The 19,400-nt window shown below is 34.5% G+C and overlaps 1 non-coding gene across 1 annotated transcript; it reads left to right on the top strand.

The window, feature by feature from the left end:
* The first annotated feature begins 949 nt into the window (after positions 1 to 949).
* LOC121236258 lies at positions 950 to 1,055 on the top strand. Its single transcript, XR_005934699.1, has one exon. It is a non-coding gene; the product is annotated as a small nucleolar RNA R71 (small nucleolar RNA).
* Positions 1,056 to 19,400: the final 18,345 nt, after the last annotated feature.

Below are 19,400 nucleotides of genomic sequence, written 5' to 3'. Positions count from 1 at the left end.
AACTAATTATAAATTTTATTTTTCTTTAATCTTTGCGGAAAAGGAATTGGTGGATCATAAATTGAAGGAGAATAAGTTTCAGAAGTAAACTCCCTGGATTTCTTGGATTTTGCATCCCCTTTATTCTCTCTAGTCTTCTCAGCTTGCTGGTTGGTCACCTCCCGATCGGTTTCTTTCACCTCGTCCTCGGTTTCCTTCTTCTTAGTCTTCACATTTTTAGCTTATGCATCTCACTCGGTACTTACTATTTGTGGCTGGTCATATGTCCACCCATTCGGATTGGTCATAATGTTGCTTGGTAAAGTCCCTACTATCCTCCCAGTAAGCATGTTGGAGAGCTGACTGATTTACGTCTCAAGATTGTGGATGGATGCCGAGTTGTTTTAGATCACCATATCAGTCCTTTGCATGTACTGCATGACCATATTCTCAAGTGCCAGCTTCTTCTCCTACTGTGGAAACTATTGAGGTGGTATAACCGGCCATTGGTTATTACTCCATGAAAAGTTAGGGTGATTTCTCCATCCGGGATTGAACGTGTTTGAATAATGATTGTTTTGACGTTAGAAATTGGACACGTAGCGGGCTTGTTCTTGACTTGATTGGACAAAAGAGTTTCCCACTTGGCAATCTACACTTGAATGTGCAATGATCACAAACAACATTAGTTTGAATAGCATTAACGTTCATCTTACCTAGTTATTGTGAAAGATTTGCCATCTGCACCGCCTGTGTGGTAATAGAATCAAGTTCAAAAGCTCCAGCTGCCTTTCTAGGCATTCCTCTCTCTGTAGACCATTGATAATTGTTGGATGCCAATTCTTGCAGAAGTCCATAGGTGGCTTTATGGGTCTTACTCATTAATGCTCCTCCAGCGGCCTTATTAACCATAGATCGATTTGTGGGTTCCAAACCATTGTAGAATGTCTGTACTTGAAGCCAGGCGGGGAGGTCATGATGTGGACACTTGCCAATAAGTCTTTGTATCTCTCCCACGCCTCATACACTGATTCACTCTCAAATTGGGTGAAGGTAATAATATCATTCCTTAATTTTGCTGTCTCGGCCGGAGGAAAATACTTTGCTAAAAATATTTGTGTTAATTCCTCCCTGGTGGTGATGATGCCAGGCAGGAGAGAATTCAACCAAGCTTTTGCTTTTTCCCTAAGTGAAAAAGGAAAAAATCTCAATCGGATTGCATCATCTGTCACTCTGTTGTGTTTAAAAGTATCATAAATTTTTAAAAAATTTACAATATGGACATTAGGATCCTCTTGTGACAGCCTCCCAAACTAGATGGTTTGTTGGATAATTTGAATGATGGTCGGCTTGATCTCGAAGTTATTGGCTTGTATAACTGGTCACCTTATACTAGACGTCGCCCCATTGACCGAGGACATTGCATAGTCTCTTACGCCTTGTGCTCCTGGTTGACCATATTAACTTTACAGGCGGCGACTTCTTTCTTTTTCTCTTTATTGATCCAACATAAGGTCCTTTCAACCTCGAGATCGAAAAGCGTATGCTCTAACGATTTAGATTGGCGCATGCACTTCTGATTCTTGAAAATAAAAAGATCAAACTGAGATCAAATTAATTTTTTTTATATAAAATATAATAAAATAAAATCCAAAGTAGTAAAAATCTAACTGGTATCAATATCAATAATTCTTCCCTAGCAACGGTGCCAAAAACTTGTTCACCTAAAAATATAATTTGCAACTGCACAAAATTGTAATAAGTAGTAAAGTATTTTAAAGAAAACGTTTATCGTACCCACAAGGAATAATTATTCTACTGAGTATTGAAATTGACTAAATTAATTACTATTTGGAAAACTGAAATTTGAAGAATGGTTTATCTAAATTAAACTAAAGAAAAAAATATTAAAATTAAGATTTTAAAAATAATGAGAATAGATATAGAGCGTTTGACTTCACTTAGCAAATTCCACACAATTTATTCTTCTTTGTTATAAAATCCCAATTATCCCAAATTGATGATAAAAATCCCTTAACTATTTAATATTTTCTCTCGAATAATACCAAAAATATTTCCAACTAATAATTCCATATCTCTATGTAAATTTAACTAATTGGAGACTCATTAAGTTTTTTGGATCTTTCTTGAAAATCACACTAGTCATGGTAAAGCATCTCTGCTTTCGCTCAACGAATAGTATTTAATTATAGAGCTTTAATCACAAATCACATCTCGTCTCATTGTGATTCAATAGATTGAATAATAATTAACTAGAAAATTGCAAGCATTAAAGCATTAAGAACAATGAATAAACTCTCAATCATGGAAATATTGAAAATAAAATAATTTGGAATATAAACTGTGTATTTAGTGCTAGGCTACATCAAAACTCTAGAAAATAGATTTAGTTCATAATGAAATTAAAAAGAAAAAGAATAAAACTGATGTTCTTTTTTAAAATTGGTTGATGAAGTATTTGGCTCTCGCATCTGCCCTCCAGTTTTGCCTTCTTGAAAGAACACTTCAATAATAAAAATTGGACAATTTGTTTTTGCATTGCTGCTATGCTTAAGACAATTTTTATTTATTTATTTATGTAATGTTTTTTACTTGCATTGTTGCTATGCTTAAGAAAATTTTTCTTTATTTGTAATATACAATACTAAACAGTAAACATCGAGTCAAGTTATTTTTATTTTTTTTAATTATGTAGTAAGTAGTAAGTAATATAGTTAGTATTAGTATTATAGTTATAGTATTAATATTATAGTTATAGTAAGTAACATCTATTGTTAATTTTTTTTATTTTTTTATACATAACATTACAAATGATATTAAAATAAAAATAAAACGTAAATATAGAAATAGTGATCTAGAAATAGTTTAAAGTAAATTAAGTGTTTAAACTAATCCCAAAAAGGCCCAAAGTGATCTAGATCAAATAGTGTATAAAAAATAAGCCCAAAAAAATAGCCCAAACCGACAATAGATCAATGAACCGGCCGATATCCCTTCCCACATTTGACTGGTTTGGTTGGTATCCCCACCACAGAAATTGCAAGTCGGTCGGTTTGTTTTTTGGGAAAAACCGAACTGATTATTTCAATTTTCACCCCTAGTTGTTTTAAATGTTTTTCCACCCCAAAGAAGGAAAATTTTGAGGATGTTGCGGGCAAGGATGTTGCCCATGTGATGCCCCCAAATTTCGTTTGGGATTGGACGAACATTTGAAGCATCAAGACATACAACATAAGGTTACTTGCCCCCGTTCATGACATATAAGATACAATATTCCTAACACGCATCTAGCATTATGTAATATTCGTAGTGGATATTTTTTGTTTAGCAATACTATGCACCAAACTGAAAATATCTCAAACACTTAAAACATACTTCATACATAATGACATACTAAATAACTGAGTTCACAACAGTAGTCCAAAATGGCTATGAACAAAAGAGTACTGGAGATTCAACTCCATAGTACAAGTAGTAATTTAAATTAACTACTATATTATCATCGACGTCGCACCGTCGCTTAGTCGACCATTTCTAGTTGGTCGATTCCCGGCTCTCCTCCAGATACTATAAGAAGATCTATCATTCGTGGGGAATGATAATTGAGACTACCACAGTGAGATTTGATTACAAATCTCAGTAAGTTAACAAAAAACTTCCACACAAGTTAATGATGCATGTATGACAGTAAAAGTATGAATGCATAATTAAAGTCATAAGTAAACATAATATAACTTGACATACAACATAGCATAATTGACATAACTTAAACTGAAGCATGAACTGAATTTGACTTGCTTGACATGGACTTGATCTTAGACTTGACTTGACATGAACTTGAACTTGGAATCTTGACTTAACATGAACTTGATCTAAGATTTGACTTAACATGAACTTGATTTGAGATTTGACTTAACATGAACTTGGAATCTTGTTCTTTAACTGATTAAACTTAACTTTATGGGTGCTACATGGATCCCCTAGAGCCATGTGTTCCTACCGATTACCGCATCACAATATAGTTATCTGCACCAACTGTGAGTGCATTGTATGTGCCACACTCACTGTCAACCACATACTTCATGTGCCACACTAACTGTGGGCCCCACGAGAATTGAAATGTGGCTCCATTGGCATTAGTACCTAGTGCGCTCTGGTGACCAACTAGTTAGGCCCCGCTCGCTACCCTTTGACAATATTTCGTCAACTCAGGAAATTTCACACCTATTTAGACACTTCAGCTTGAACAAATGAGTTTCACTAGAATATTGCCTCATCCTAACACTTAGGGTCATGATTAACATGAGTAACTTGATATGACTGTTCTCAAAATACACAAACTGTATTCGAGACAAAACATGACTGGAATACGAAAGCACAGAAGCCCTGATGTAACACAACATGACTTGAACATAAGTCGAAAGACATGACTTACTTGAGATAGAAACATTTCGTAACATGACATAACATATAACAGACAATATTTTGTAACATGGCATACTTAAAACAGTGAGTATTACATGACATGACATACATGTAACAGATGTCATACTTAACATGACGTACTTGTAATGTATAGCAATACGTGACATAATATTTTGCATAACAGATGAACAATTCATGACAGAATAAATTTTGTGTAACAGATGAATATGTAATGACTTTGCATGACACATATGATAACATACATACATACATTGTAGCTCCTTTATTCGTCACACATACACATTAAACTAATAGTAAGTTAAAAGCTAACTTACCTCAGTCTTTGTGTTTCTAAGCAAAACTCAAGCGCGATCACGAGGAGCTGAAACTAATGATTTCTAAAAATTAGAACTTAATCACTAACAATTAGAATTATTGAAAAATATTAACTTAGAGTAAAATTACCATTTCACCCTTTACATGTGAAAAAATGACCATTTTTTCTAACTAAAAAAATACCAAAATTTACATGAGATATGTAACTTTTGTACTAAACTCAAATGTCAATTCAGAAAAATTTAAAACTAAACACAACTATGAAAACTCTATAGGGGCCAAAACTTACATAGGCTATTTCCTTTGATTTTTGTTGCAATTCTTTCAAATTTTAAAACTCATGATTAAACCAAAAAAAATATTCTAATATACTCATAACATATTCCTAAGAATAATAATGTTTTGAATCATGAACAAAATTCATCAAAATCACTTAAAACAATACTTGAAATTTTCGGTATCTTTCTAAGTTCAAAAACATATTTTTGTTTCTAAAATAGTTTTGATCAACCTTTTAATCTATGACTTATAAAGATGTGATCTTCAAATCAAAACATCACATGGTTTAAAAAGGTGTCCTAAAACAGATCTAAACTTTAAACTCAATATCACATTGTTAAAAATCAACCAAAACATGGATTTAGCTAAGGACATCAATTCTTTGATCTATTCGAATATCTCCTTGCATAAAAATTCATATATTTGAATATAACATCAAATGGCTTCAAACTAATATTCCAACATGTATATAAGAGGCTTAGGATCCTCCAATAAAATTATCAAAGTCATTGGAATAGGTTTAAATCACAAAAGATCCAAACTTTCTTAAAACATAAACTATTTTTTCTCTTTCGGTTTGTAAGTTTCTAGATCTAAGAAACTCTTTCATCAAAACCTTTAATCATAAAAAAATTCTCAACCAATAATCATATACACATGTTAATAGTACTCCATAAAAATTTTGGACCAAGATCTATCCATTAGCTTGGTCAAAAACTCCAAAATATAACACACTCTACAGTTTATCATCCAGAATGACCTTTCTGAGGTTTAAACAACATTTGACCAACCAAAAATTTTCAAATGGAACAAATAAGGCATCCATGTAAATTAGACTCACAAAGGAACAACTTTCATGAGAAACTTGTGTGAGAAAACACTTATAAGAGTTTTGAATTAGGCGTGCAAAAGTGCTTAGAAAAGCTGCCCGAGAGTGTCTTTTGTATTCTTTCAAAGAAAAGTGTAAAGAAGAGATGATTTGCTTGGTAAGTGGGCTGGACGGCTTCTTAAACAAGTTATGGAAGATGATAAGGTTGAAATGAAGCTTGAGTGTTGGTCTTTTCTACCCAATACAATATACAAAAACCAGTCCAAGATATTTCTTCTAGGTGAAGTGTAGAATGGAAAGAGTGAGGTGGCCTTGTAGCCCTTCACTTCATGTACCCTCTAGGTTTTCTTGAGCAAATCTGATCATCCATCTCAGGGTGCAATTACTTAGCCAAGAAGCAATGCTAAGGTGGCCAAATCCGTGGGCCATAATGAGCCTAAGCCGAATAGGCCTCAATTTCGGATTTTAAGAGGGTTTGGGTTGCTATCAAGTCCAAATCCAATTTCTTTTTGTCCAATCAAATACCCAAGGTTAAAAATGTTGGATAATGATATTATAACATAAATTTGAAGGATTAATAGCATGTGAAAGAAATTTAATCAAGTGATTAAGTATAATGCTAGAAACCTATTCAATTAGGGTTTGGAGGTCAACTTTAGGGTTAGGATAAAATTGTTTAGGATTTCAGTTTCAACCATGCTTTTGGGTTTTCAATTGGATTCCAACCATATAGGGTTTTACTAGGTTATAAATCCTCTTTGGTTGACACAATTTGATTGGTCAGATGGAATAGGGTTTAGATGGCATGATCTCACACCTTGATTCTTTTAAATCCATCAAATGTTCCTCATGGTGCCAAGTGTCTAATACTATTCATTATGTGTGGCTAAGATCTTACCAAATATCTAAATAAAACTTCTTTAACCTAATTTAGACATTCCACACTGTGATTTTGAAAACACTGTAGTCGGTGTGCTTATCGAGGTTACTATTCACTTAAAAAACGTGCATAATAAACTTAGTACTGAAAAATTCTAAATATTCATATTAACCTACATTGAAAACCATTTACCGAAATTCAACCCTGAAATTCTCCCAAAAATAATTTCATAGTTTTGAACAGGCGTTTCGTCTGAAAATATAAAAATGGACTTATTGCACCATAAAATCCTAAATGATCAATTAAGTCTAATGGCACAAACCATAATACATTCTGATACTTCAAACTACCTCAAATAATTAAAATCGCATTTTTGGCATCATAGTGAGTGATAGCACTGACTATGTTGACAGATTAAAACCTATGCGATTGGTCGATTCGTGAAAACTTATAGGATTTTTTTCATGAGGTTCCTAAAGCCAATAGAAATTCCACCAGTGAATTTCTAACTGACTGTTACAACCTCCCCTAAAAAAAAGATTTCATCCTCAAAATCGACGCAAGTGACAAACATCAAGTTAAGGAAGAGATGTTGCTTACCAACCTACTGTCCATCACTGGACGCCTCGTCACTGGTCAGATCTGGTGGTGGTGCATCGATGTCCATCGGCATTTCGTGCAGCGGTAAGTAGTAGAACGCATCGTCCTCTAAATTGTACGCCATATTGTCGTAGTACCCTGGGTTGGGAAGCTGCATGACTTCTTTGTCGTCGCTCTCGGGTTCCTGACCTTCAACCAGTAAACGTCCTTGGTGAGTGGATGACATGGATGAGTTTGATGTCGCGGGCTCAGTGTTGGTAGATTCAGCACGCTCTTCTGCTGCCCTACTGGACTCTGCATGGTCCTGTGCCATCTGAGCTCTGAAGTTATCCCTATCCAACCATGTAGTTAGGTGAAGTGGCGGGTAACGCTCATCATGAGGTAATGCTCTTCTCCTGTAACCCATTCCATTACTATCAATATCTAAAATGTGCGTACGGTGGTGCTCTAAGCATTCCATTTCTTGCCAATATGCATCTAGTTCCTTATTCAATTGAGCAAGTCGTATCCTATGACATTCCTCCTGCATTTTGTGCACTCGTTGTGCGGAAATGGTAGATTTTTTAGTGGCCTTGCGTTGTCGTGCCATGGAACTGCAAAAGATGGTCTACAACATTCTAAAATGGACACATATACTTTATTTATATCCAAACAATGAAGTACAACATCTGGTCTAGTCAGTCCCGTACAAGTGAACCACAAAATATTGGCTAAGTCGAAATCAAAACAACTCTACAAGACTGAATTTAAGTGTCAAATAACTTAGGGTACTTGGCTTGACCAATGGGATCTTATGGCTCCGCAACTCTTTATCTTTCTAGTGAATGATTTGCATCGGCTTTTCCTCATAGGTCAGGTTGGATTGCAAATGTATACTATCTGGATCCACCACTACTGGTGTCTGATTCTCAAAACCCTTCTTCAAAAGAAGACACGTGGAAAATATTGTGAATTCCGTTAACTCAATTGGCAACTCCAAACGATATGTAACTACTCCCACTTTCTCCACTATCTTATAGGGTCCCACGTATCTCGAACTTAACTTGTCTTTCACTTCGAAACGGCTTACTCCTCTCATAGGAGATACCTTCACATAGACCCAATCTCCAACTTCAAAATCTATACTCCTTCGATTATCAGCATAGCTCTTCTGTCGACTTTGTGTTGTTTTCATCCTTTCTCTAATCAAGTGGACTTGGTCCTTTATCTCTTGCAAGAGTTCTGGTCCAACCACTTTACTTTCCCCTACTTCGTCTCAATACAACGACGATCTACACTTTCTACTATACAAGGCTTCATATGGTGCCATTTAAATGGTGGCCTGGAAACTATTGTTGTAAGCAAACTCTACCAGAGATAGTTGCTTCTCCCAATTCCTTTAATGATCCAAAACATAGGCTCTTAGCAAATCTTCCAAAGTCTGAATCGTCCTTTTCTATTTGTGGATGGTATGCACTACTGAACTTCAAACTAGAGTCCATCAAATCTTCAAACTTCGCCAGAATTGTGACGTAAAATGAGGGTTTCTATCTAACACAATCGTCTTAGGCACTCCATACAATCTAACAATTTCTGTAATATAAGTTCTCGTCAATCTTTCTAGAGAATTTGTATTCTTGATGGGTATGAATTGAGAACTTTTCGTCAGACGATGAACTATCACCTAGATAGTATTATTTCCGATTGAGGACCTTGAAAAACCCAATACAAAATCCATCAAGATATCCTCTCATTTCCATTCTGGGATTAGCAGCGACTGCAATTCACATGCTGGCTTCTGGTGTTCTGCTTTAACTAATCTGCAGACAGAACACTTATTCACAAACTCTGCTACGTCCTTCTTCATTCCTTCCCACCAGAATTGCTGCTTCAAATCCTGATACATCTTTGTACTACCGGGATGAGCAGTGTAAGGTGTGTTATGAGCTTCCTTCAACACCTTTTCCTTTAACTCTTGATCTGCTGGGATGACCCTTCAGTTCTTGTAATACAAAGTCCCATCCTTTCTAAGACTAAAGTCCATCGGTTCTTGTGACTTCTCGATTTTCCTAATGACTTCTGCAAGTTTACTGTCTTTCTTCTGATGGTCTTTTAGTTCTTCCTAATCCAATGGAATGAACAGTGGGACTGCGGTCAGCACAGTTTCTTGACTACGGTTCCCGATCAACAATTTCCTCATATTGCAAAAGAGAGAACTTACATCTGACGACGGAACAAATGAAACTTTTGATCTGCTCTTGCGACTTAAAGCATCAGCTACCACGTTGGCCTTTCCGAGATGGTACTTGATGTCACACTGATAGTTGCTGATTAATTCCAACCATCTTCTTTACCTCATATTAAGGTTCTTCTGCTCAAACAGATACTTGAGGCTTTTGTAATCCGTGAAAACTTCACACTTCTCGCCGTATAAGTAGTGTCTCCAAATCTTAAGAGCAAAAACTATTGCAGCTAGCTTCAAATCATGAGTAGGATAATTCTGCTCATGATCCTTCAGTTGACGTGAAGCATATGCAAATACTTTCCCTTCTTGTATCAGCACACATCCGAGTCCTGCTTTAGATGCATCGCTATACACTACAAAAGGTTAGAGGCTCTGACAGTGTAAGTACCGGTGCAGTTGTAACAGCCCACAAGAAATTCACTGGTAGAATTTCTTTTGACCTTAGGAACCTCGTGAAAACCCATACGTTTTTACGAATCGACCAATCGCTCAGGTTTTAGTCTGTCATCATAATCAGTGTTATCACTCACTATGGTGCTAAATTTACGAGTTTAATTATTTGAGGTAGTTAGAAGTGTAAGAATGCATTATGGTCTACGCCATTAGACTCAGTGGATTATTTAGGATTTTATGGCGCAATAGCCTATTTTCATAATTCCAGACGAAATGTCTGTTGAAAATTGTGAAATTATTTTTAGGGGCACTTCGAGGTTGAATTTCGGTAAACGATTTTCACTATAGGTTAATATGAATATTTAGAATTTTTCAGTGCTAATTTTATTATGCAATTTTTTGGAGTGAATAGTAATCTCGATAAGCGCACCTAGTGCAGTGTTTTTAAAATCACAGTGTGGAATGCCCATATTAGGTTAGGGAAGTTTTATTTGGACACTCGGCAAGATCTTAGCCACACATAGAGAATAGTATTAGACACTTGGCACAAAGAAAAACCATTAGATAGATTTGTGAAGGAATCAAGGTGTGAGATCATGCCACCTAAGCAAAACTGTGTTTCATCTGTTCAACCAAATTGTGCTAGACCAAAGACGGTTTCAACCCTAGCAAAACCTTAAATGGTTGGAATCCAATTGAAACCCCAAAAGCTTGGTTGAAACCAAAACCCTAAATGGTATTCCCAAACCCTAAAGTTGGTCTCCAAACCCTTTTTAACCCGATTTCTAGCATTGTGTTTAATCACTTGATTAAATCACTTCCACATGCTATTAATTAATCAAATCCTTGTTATGACATCATTATTCAACCTTTTAAACCTTGGGAATTTGATTGGGCCAAGAAAAATTGATTTTGGGCTTGATAGCATCTCAAACCCTAACCAAACCCCCTTTAAACCCCAAATTGAAGCCCACTTGGTGGGGCCCACCAAGGCCCACGAAATTGGCCACCTTGGCAAAGCTTCTTGGAGAAGTTTCCTCCCCTACATGGCAGACCATCCACTGCCATTGGCTGCACCCAATAGTGCCTTGATGTGAAGGAGAAATCCACTCCATCAACCTCCATCTCTCACAGCTGCTGCAGGCAGTCCATGCCTCTCACTATTCTCTACTTTATGTCACATAGCCAACTCCAATCAAGGGTCTTTCAAGTCCATAACTTCCCCTTCCAGGAGTCTAAAGTCGTGCAAGACACACTTCTCTCCATTTCATCACTTCTTTCCCCCGTTCTTAGAGAGAAACCCAAAAGCGCTCTCTCGGGCAGATTTCTGTGTATTTTTGTGTGGCCATTTTCGACCCTTTGTAAGTATTTTCGCACGATTTTTCCTTCATCTAAGTTGTTCTTCTTTGAGTCTAGTTTCCGTATATATCTTATTCGTCTCAATCCATGCTCATTTGATTAGTAAAAAGTATTTTTAACCATGCAAAGGTCATTCTGGGTGTGAAACTGGAGAGTATGATATGTTTTGGAATTTTTGACCAAGCTAATGGACATATCTTGGTCCGAAACTTTTATGGAGTATTGTTAACATGTTTTTATGAATGTTAATTGAGGTTTTATTGCATGACTAAAGCTTTTGATGATATATTTCCTTAGATTTAGAAACTTGAAAACTGGAGGTAGGAAAACAGTTTTTGTTTTGTGAAAGTTTAAATATTTCGTGGTATAATCTTATTCCAAAGGCTTTGATATTTTTATATGATGATCCTAAGCCTCTTATATACATTTTAGGATGTTATTTCGAAGATATTTAGTATTATTTTTAAAGATATGAGTTTTCTATGTAAGAGGATTTCGGTTTGGCCTAAGATTTGATGTTTTTGGGTTAGATCCATGTTTTGTTGAATTTTAGCCATGTGATTTTAAGTTTGATGGTTAGATCTTCTTTAGGACGCATTGTTAGACCATGTGATGTTTTATTTTGAAGATCACATGTCTTTAAGCCATGGATCAAGAGATTGATCAAATGTAGTTGAGAGAAAAGTTTCTGTTTTGGACTATGTTTAAAACCAAAAACTCCAAGTGTTGTTTTGTGATTTTTGGTGACTTTTGTTTGATGATTTAAAGCATGGTTGATCTTAGAATGATGTTATGAATATGTTAGAGGTAAGATTTGATTTTTTGGAATTCTTGGAGATGTTTTTATTAAGGTCAAAACTTGTGATTTAAAGGGCTTACTTTTTGTTAAAAAGTTTGGGTCTTTTTACAAAAAGTTTGGTGTTGATGAATAGATTTTTCCTAATGGATATTTTAAGTGTGTTTTTAAACTTAGGATAGGAAGATCTTGGTTACAAAATTTTGGTTTAATTATGAGTTTTGAATTTTGAAAGAATTGAACCAAAATCAAGAGAAATGGCCTAAGTAGGTTTCGGCAATAGTGAGTTTTCCATAGTTGTTAATGGTTTTAAATTTTTCTGAGTTGATATTTGAGTTTAGGACAAAATTTACAAGAGGAATGTAAATTTTGGTAATTTTTGGAGATAGGATATGAAATCCTTAAGTTAGGGGTAAAATAGTCATTTTCCCACTTGTAAAGGGTAAAATGGTAATTTTACTCTAAGTTGCCTCTTTTCACATTTCTAATTGTTAGTAATTAATTTCTAACTTACCCTCTTACAGTTACTCGTGTTTCACACTTATTCTCGTAGAACGCGACTATCGAGGTAAGTTAGCTTTTAACTTACTATCAGTTTAATGTGTATGAGTGATAAGTAAGGGAACTAAAGTGTATGTATACATGTTATCATATGTTTCATGCCAAGTCATTACATATTTATCTGTTACACAGAATTTATTCTATCACGAATTATTCATCTGTTACATAAGATATTCTGTCACGTATTTCTATACATTGCTATGCATTGCAAGTATGTCATGTTAAGTTAAGTATGCCATATGTTACATGTATTTCATTTCACGTAATATTCACTGTCATATGTTATGCCATGTTACGGAATATTGTCTGTTATATGTTATGCCATGTTAAGGAATAATATATGTTACATGTATGCCATGTTATAAAATATTTTCTGTTACAAGTAAGTTTCAAAGTAAGTCATGTATGTCATCTTCTGTTCACGTCACGTTATGCTACGTCAGGACTTCTGTCTTTTCATATTCATGTCATTCCGTCTTGAATACAGTTTGTGTATCTCGAGAACAGTCTTGTTAAGTTATTCATGTCAATCACGACCCTAAGTGCTAGGATGAGGTAATATCCTAGTGAAATTCATTTGTTCACGCTGGAGTGTCTAAATAGGTGTGAAATTCCCTGAGTTGACGAATTACAGTCAACAGGTTGCGAATGGGGCCTAATTAGCTGGTCACCGGAGCGCGCCAGACACTAACGCCGATGGAGCCAAACTTTATTTTACGTGTGTCCACAGCAAGTGTGGCACAAACAATTCATGAGGCCACAACAACTGTGGAGCATGAAGTATGGGGCCACAACAACTGTGGAGTATACACTACGTGAGACACAGCAATTGTGACACGTAGGATACGTGGGGCCACAACAACTGTGGAGTACGTATTAACGCACTCACAGCTGGTATAGACACCTGTATTGTGATGCGGTAATAGGCAGGGACACACGGCTCAAGGGGACCTGTGTAGCACCCGTATAGTCACTTTAATGACTAAGTCTACTGAATAAGATTCCAAGTTCATGTATTTCACGTTCAAGTCATGTTTCACGTTATGTTATGTTCAAGTTTACGTTCATGTCAAGTTTCAAGTTTATGTCACGTCAAGCTAAGTTTCAGTTTCAGTTCAAGTTATGTCAGCTCATGCCATGTTATGTCAAGTCATGCTATGCTTATAATTTCATACCATGCTATGTCAAGATATGTTATGTTTACTATTGACTTTGATTGTGCATTTATGCCTTTATTGCCATGCATGCATAATTAACTTGTGTGAAGGTTTTTTGTTAACTTGCTGAGATTTGTAATCAAATCTCACTGTGGTAGTCCCAACTACCATTCCCCCCGAATGGTAGATTTTATTATAGGATCTGAAGGAGAACTAGGGATCGACCAGCTGGAAACGGTCGACTAAGCGACGGTGTGACTTAGATGTAGTTACCCTAGATTACTACTTGTATTTTGTGGAGTTAAATCTCCAGCACTCTTTTGTTCACAATCATTTTGGACTAGTATTGTGATCTCGGTTGTTAGTATGCCTTTATGTATGAAGTATGTTTTAAGTATTTGGGATATTATAAGTTTGGTGCATGGTATTGCCAAAAGAAAAAAAAATTTACCCGCTGCGAATATTGCATAATGCTAGACGCATGTTAGGAACATTGCATCTTATATGTCATGAATGAGGGCAGGTAACCTTGTGTTGCATGTCCCGACGCTTCAGATGTCTGTCCGATCCCAAGCGGAATCTGTGGGCGTCACAGCAGTCATAAGTCTTTTCTTCAACTCAAGAAAACTTATTTCGCACTTATTGCTCCAAGCGAACTTCTTGTTCTTCTTAGTCAAGGCGGTGAGTGATCCAGACAAACTAGAGAATCCTTCCGCAAACCACCTATAGTAACCAGCCAGTCCTAAGAAACTTTGAATCTCATGCACATTAGTCAGTCTTTGCCAGTCTTTACGGCTTCAATCTTACTCGAGTCCAGTGCTACTCCTCCACTAGAGATCATGTGACCTAAAAACTTCACTTCTTCAAGCCAGAACTTGCACTTACTAAGTTTGGCATAAAGCTTCTGGTCCTAAATTGATATATGAATTTATCAGTTCAAAGTAAGTTGATAAATTCTACCACATTCATGAATTTATTGATTCAAACTAAGTTGATACATGAACTTAGTGGATGACCATGATTCCACTTTTTATAATTTTACCACATTCATGTATCAACTCTTGGGATTCCTAAATTCATGAATGTATCTCATTAATTCATGTACCACCCTTTCATATTCATCATCCCTAACCCCTATGAGAGTGTGTCTTAAGGATAATTTGTATAATACAAAAAATTCAAAGTAAATAATATTAAGCTCTTGAAGAGCTACTCTTATGTTGCAATCTTTTTATTCTCTTACTATTTCTCTCAAGTTTTAGAACTCGTTATCAGCATGAGACTATAGCGAATCGTTGTGTTCTTTTGCTCTTTGACAAGATATTTGCGTAACATTTTCCAAACCACTATAAGTTTCTCTTTCATAAATATTGATATATGCGTATTGCAAGATAAATCATTTTATAAAATCTTGACATGATCTATGTGATCTATTATATAGAGTATAATGTTATCATATCAATGGGATGAATATTCTTGTCTTCTATGTGTGAGTTCAATTTTAAATATTTCTTTCTCATACTTAATAAATTTGTTATAAACCATTTCAAATCTTACAAAACTCAAATTTGTTGCCATCGATGTTCAGGCAACAATTAATTATCATGGATCATTGATGTTGAAATTCATCTTGATGAATGAATTTTGGAAATACTATTAAGGAAGGAAATGGAGCATCTTTGAAGGATCGTTCTAAAGCAACAATTTTATTGAAAATTGAGTACCTCACAATATAAGATCCATTGATTCCATGGGATAGTTTAAGGGAGTGATACGTGTACCAGAAGACCGTGACCCCCCCAAAAGCTTGCTATGATTGGATGTACCTAAAGTTACATAATTGAAATGGTGTAGAGAAAAAAAAATTAGGATATGTTTGAAATGAAATATAAAACATATTTATGCCTCGAATGTGCTCTTGCAACAACAATATTGAGTGTAAAAGTTCACTAAGTATTTTGAACTAATATCTTGTTTACTAGTGGCTAAACAAAATAACAAGTTGTTAATAAAAAATCACATGTCTCGTCCAATTGGTTCTACTCCATTTCCTGAAGTAATGAAATCTCATTTTGTTATAATAAAGGAAGCTGTGGTCATGGACGTAGACGTGGTAGGAAAAAAAACTATCAAAATCAAGAAAAACGTACTCAAAGTTTTTCAAAAAGAAATACTAGACACCACAAGAAGTGGAATCATACTGAGATAAAGTAAGATGAAAAACAAAGGCATGCTGAATAAGCTTGTAGAGAAATATTAATATAAATATCACAAGTACGGTATGAAAGGGTATTGGTCACGTATTTGTAGTACGTGCAAACATTTTGTGGACTTGTATCAAGTATCTATTAAAGAAAAAGAAAGATTGGTCGAAATGAATTATCTCGACCACAATGATCTAGAAGATCATCTAATTAATTTTGATAATCCAAATATGATGGTCCTAACTCATCTCGATATTTCTGGTTTCTTTATAAATCTAAACTATGATAATGATATTTTATTAATGATGCATGTGACCATAACAATTAATTTTATTTCTTTATTATAATTATATTATGTTTAAGTTGTTATTTTTTAATACATCCAGTTAAGCTTTCTTTGGCATTAATAATGTTTTATACATATTTTTGTTTATAAAGAGACATGAATTCTATTGATGTATTGGCAAATTTCAAAATGATTGGTGAAAATGTGTCTGGTAGACAATTGTAAAACACACAATTCTTAAGAATAAGAAATATTCTCAACATTTAACATTATGTAGAGCCAACGTCAATTCAATATGTGGGTCATCAAACCTAATTGAATGCTCTAGAGCAACCGATGTCATGTTTCCAAAAGAAACAAAATTTTGTATTGATGATGTTTTGTATTATTTGAAGTCTAGAAGAAATTTTCTCAATTTTAAAAATATTTGTCTTAATAGTTATCATGTTGAAACCACCAATAAAGGCAATGATAAAAATCTTTACATTATAACAATAAATTTGGGCCAGAAGCTCATATTAGAAAAACTGTCAGCTTTCTCTTCAGGGTTATGTAATAAAACATTGAAAATAATTTAATCACATGTTGTAAAGTACCTGAAGTGCTATGATTCAAAGATCTTTATGTTTTGACATGATTATCTTGGTCATCCGGGATCAATCATAATGCATCGAATAATTAAGAATTCATATGGACATCCCTTAAATTCATATGGACATCCCTTAAAGAACCATAAGATTCTTTTACTAAGTGATTATTCGTGTGTAGCATGTTCCAAGAAAAAGCTAATTGTCAGACCATCCCCTTCCAAGGTAATTATTGAATTTCCATCATTTTTACAAAGAATCCATGAAGATATATGTAAACCTATACATCCACCATGTGGGTCATTTAGATATTTTATGGTTTTAATAGATGCATCAACTAGATGGTTACATGTTTGTTTGCTCTCTACTCAAAATGTTGCATTTGCTAGATTTTTTGCATACAAATTATTGGATTGCAAACCCAATTTCCTGATTATCTAATTTAGTCTATTCAATTAGATAATATAGGAGAATTTACATCTAAGGTTTTTTATAATTATTATATGTTAGTTGAGATTAATGTCGAACATCCTGTTGCCCTTACACATATTCAGAATGCTTTAATTAAGTCATTTATTAAATGTTTGCAATTAATTATTAAACAATTACTTTTGAAAACAAAACTACCTCTCTCTACTTGGGGACATGCAATTTTGCATGATGCATCATTGGTTCGAATAATACCAATTGCTTATAATAAATATTCTCCATTGTAACTTGCATTTGACCAACCACCAAATATTTATCTTCGTACTTTCGGTTGTGTTATGTATGTTCCAATTGCACCTCCAAACACAATAAGATGGGTCTTCAATGTAGACTTGGATTTATGATGGTTTTGATTCTCTATTTATCATTAGATATATCAAGCCTTTAACTGAGGATATTTTTAAAACTCGTTTTGAAGATGATCATTTTGATGAAATAGTCCTCCCACCATTAGAGGGGAAAAAATTGCTAGAAGCACAAAAGCAAATAATATGGAACACTTTGACGCTATCTCATATTGATCCTTGTACAAATCAATTACCAGATGCCTCTACTGACAATAAGAAAATAGTGAAGTCTCACATTCCGACTGCTAATACTCCAGCAAAGATCGATGTCCCTGTAGGGCAACCAAATAATGTAGCAACTAATGAATCTAAGACACACCTGAAGCATGGAGACCTATTGGTGAAAATGATAAGACTTTTCGGAAGAGAAAAGCACAAATAAAATAAATCGATGCTCCTAAAGAGGTCGTACCCACAAAACAGGCAACAAGAGCTATAGATCCATCCAAAATTTCTGTTCAAAGTTCTCACAGAATAGAATCCCCTAAAGAGTTATCTCCTGAAGAAGAAAAGATACATGAAAATAACAAGATCTCGATACAGTACGAGTCAATTAATTGATAGAAATAAAATTATTGTTGACAGCATATTTTCATTTAAAGTTGCTCTTGATATCACCAGAAGTGGTGAAGAAAATAAACCAAAAACTATAGAAGAATGTCGACGTAGAAATGATTGGCCAAAATGAAAAAAAAAAAAAAAAACAATTTATGCATATTGATGTCACTAGCAAAGCATGAAGTATTTGGACCTATAATCCAAACATCTAAATTTGTGATGCCTGTTGGATATATGTGGGTATTTGTACATAAACATAACGAGAAAGATGAAATCATGAGATTCAAAGCACGACTTGTTGCACAAGGTTTTTTGCAGAAACCTGATATTAATTATGAAGAAACAGATTCACTTGTAGATGCAATTACATTCAAATTTTTTATTAGCTTCGTAGCCACAGAAAGTTAGGATTTGCGTTTAGTGGATGTGGTTACTGTATATTTATATGGATCACTGGATATGATATTTATATGAAAATCCCTGAAAAATATAAAATGCCTGAATCATGTAATTCAAAATTATGAAGTATTCTATTAAGCTACAAAGATCCTTTATATGGATTAAAGTAATCCAGATGCATGTGGTACAATCGTCTCAATGAATGTTTAATAAAAGAAGGATTTGAAAATAATCCAATTTGCCCATATGTTTTCTTAAAAAAGTCAAATTCTGGATTTGCTATTGTTGCGGTTTATATAGATGATTTAAATCTTGTTGGAACTCTAGAATAGCTCATGAAAGCTACAAATTTATTAAAAAATGAATTTGAAATGAAAGATTTTGAAAACAAAAAAAATTCTTGGTCTACAAATTGAGCACTTTTCAAATGGAGTTCTTGTCCATCAGTCAACATATACAGAAAAAGTCTTGAAACACTTTACATGGACAAACTCTTCATTTGAGTACTCCATTAAATGTCCAATCACTTGATGTGAAAAAAGACCTATTTCACTCTCAAGAATACGATGAAGAAATTCTTGGTCCAGAAGTACCATGTCTAAGTGCAATTGGTGTTTTGATGTATCTTGCAAATTGCACACAATTAGATATTGTATTTTCAATTAACTTACTAGCAAGATATAGTTCTACA

Source organism: Juglans microcarpa x Juglans regia, chromosome 6D, assembly GCF_004785595.1.
Source record: "Juglans microcarpa x Juglans regia isolate MS1-56 chromosome 6D, Jm3101_v1.0, whole genome shotgun sequence".
NCBI classification, from domain to species: Eukaryota; Viridiplantae; Streptophyta; class Magnoliopsida; order Fagales; family Juglandaceae; genus Juglans; species Juglans microcarpa x Juglans regia.
This window is presented reverse-complemented; position numbering and strand designations above follow the sequence as displayed.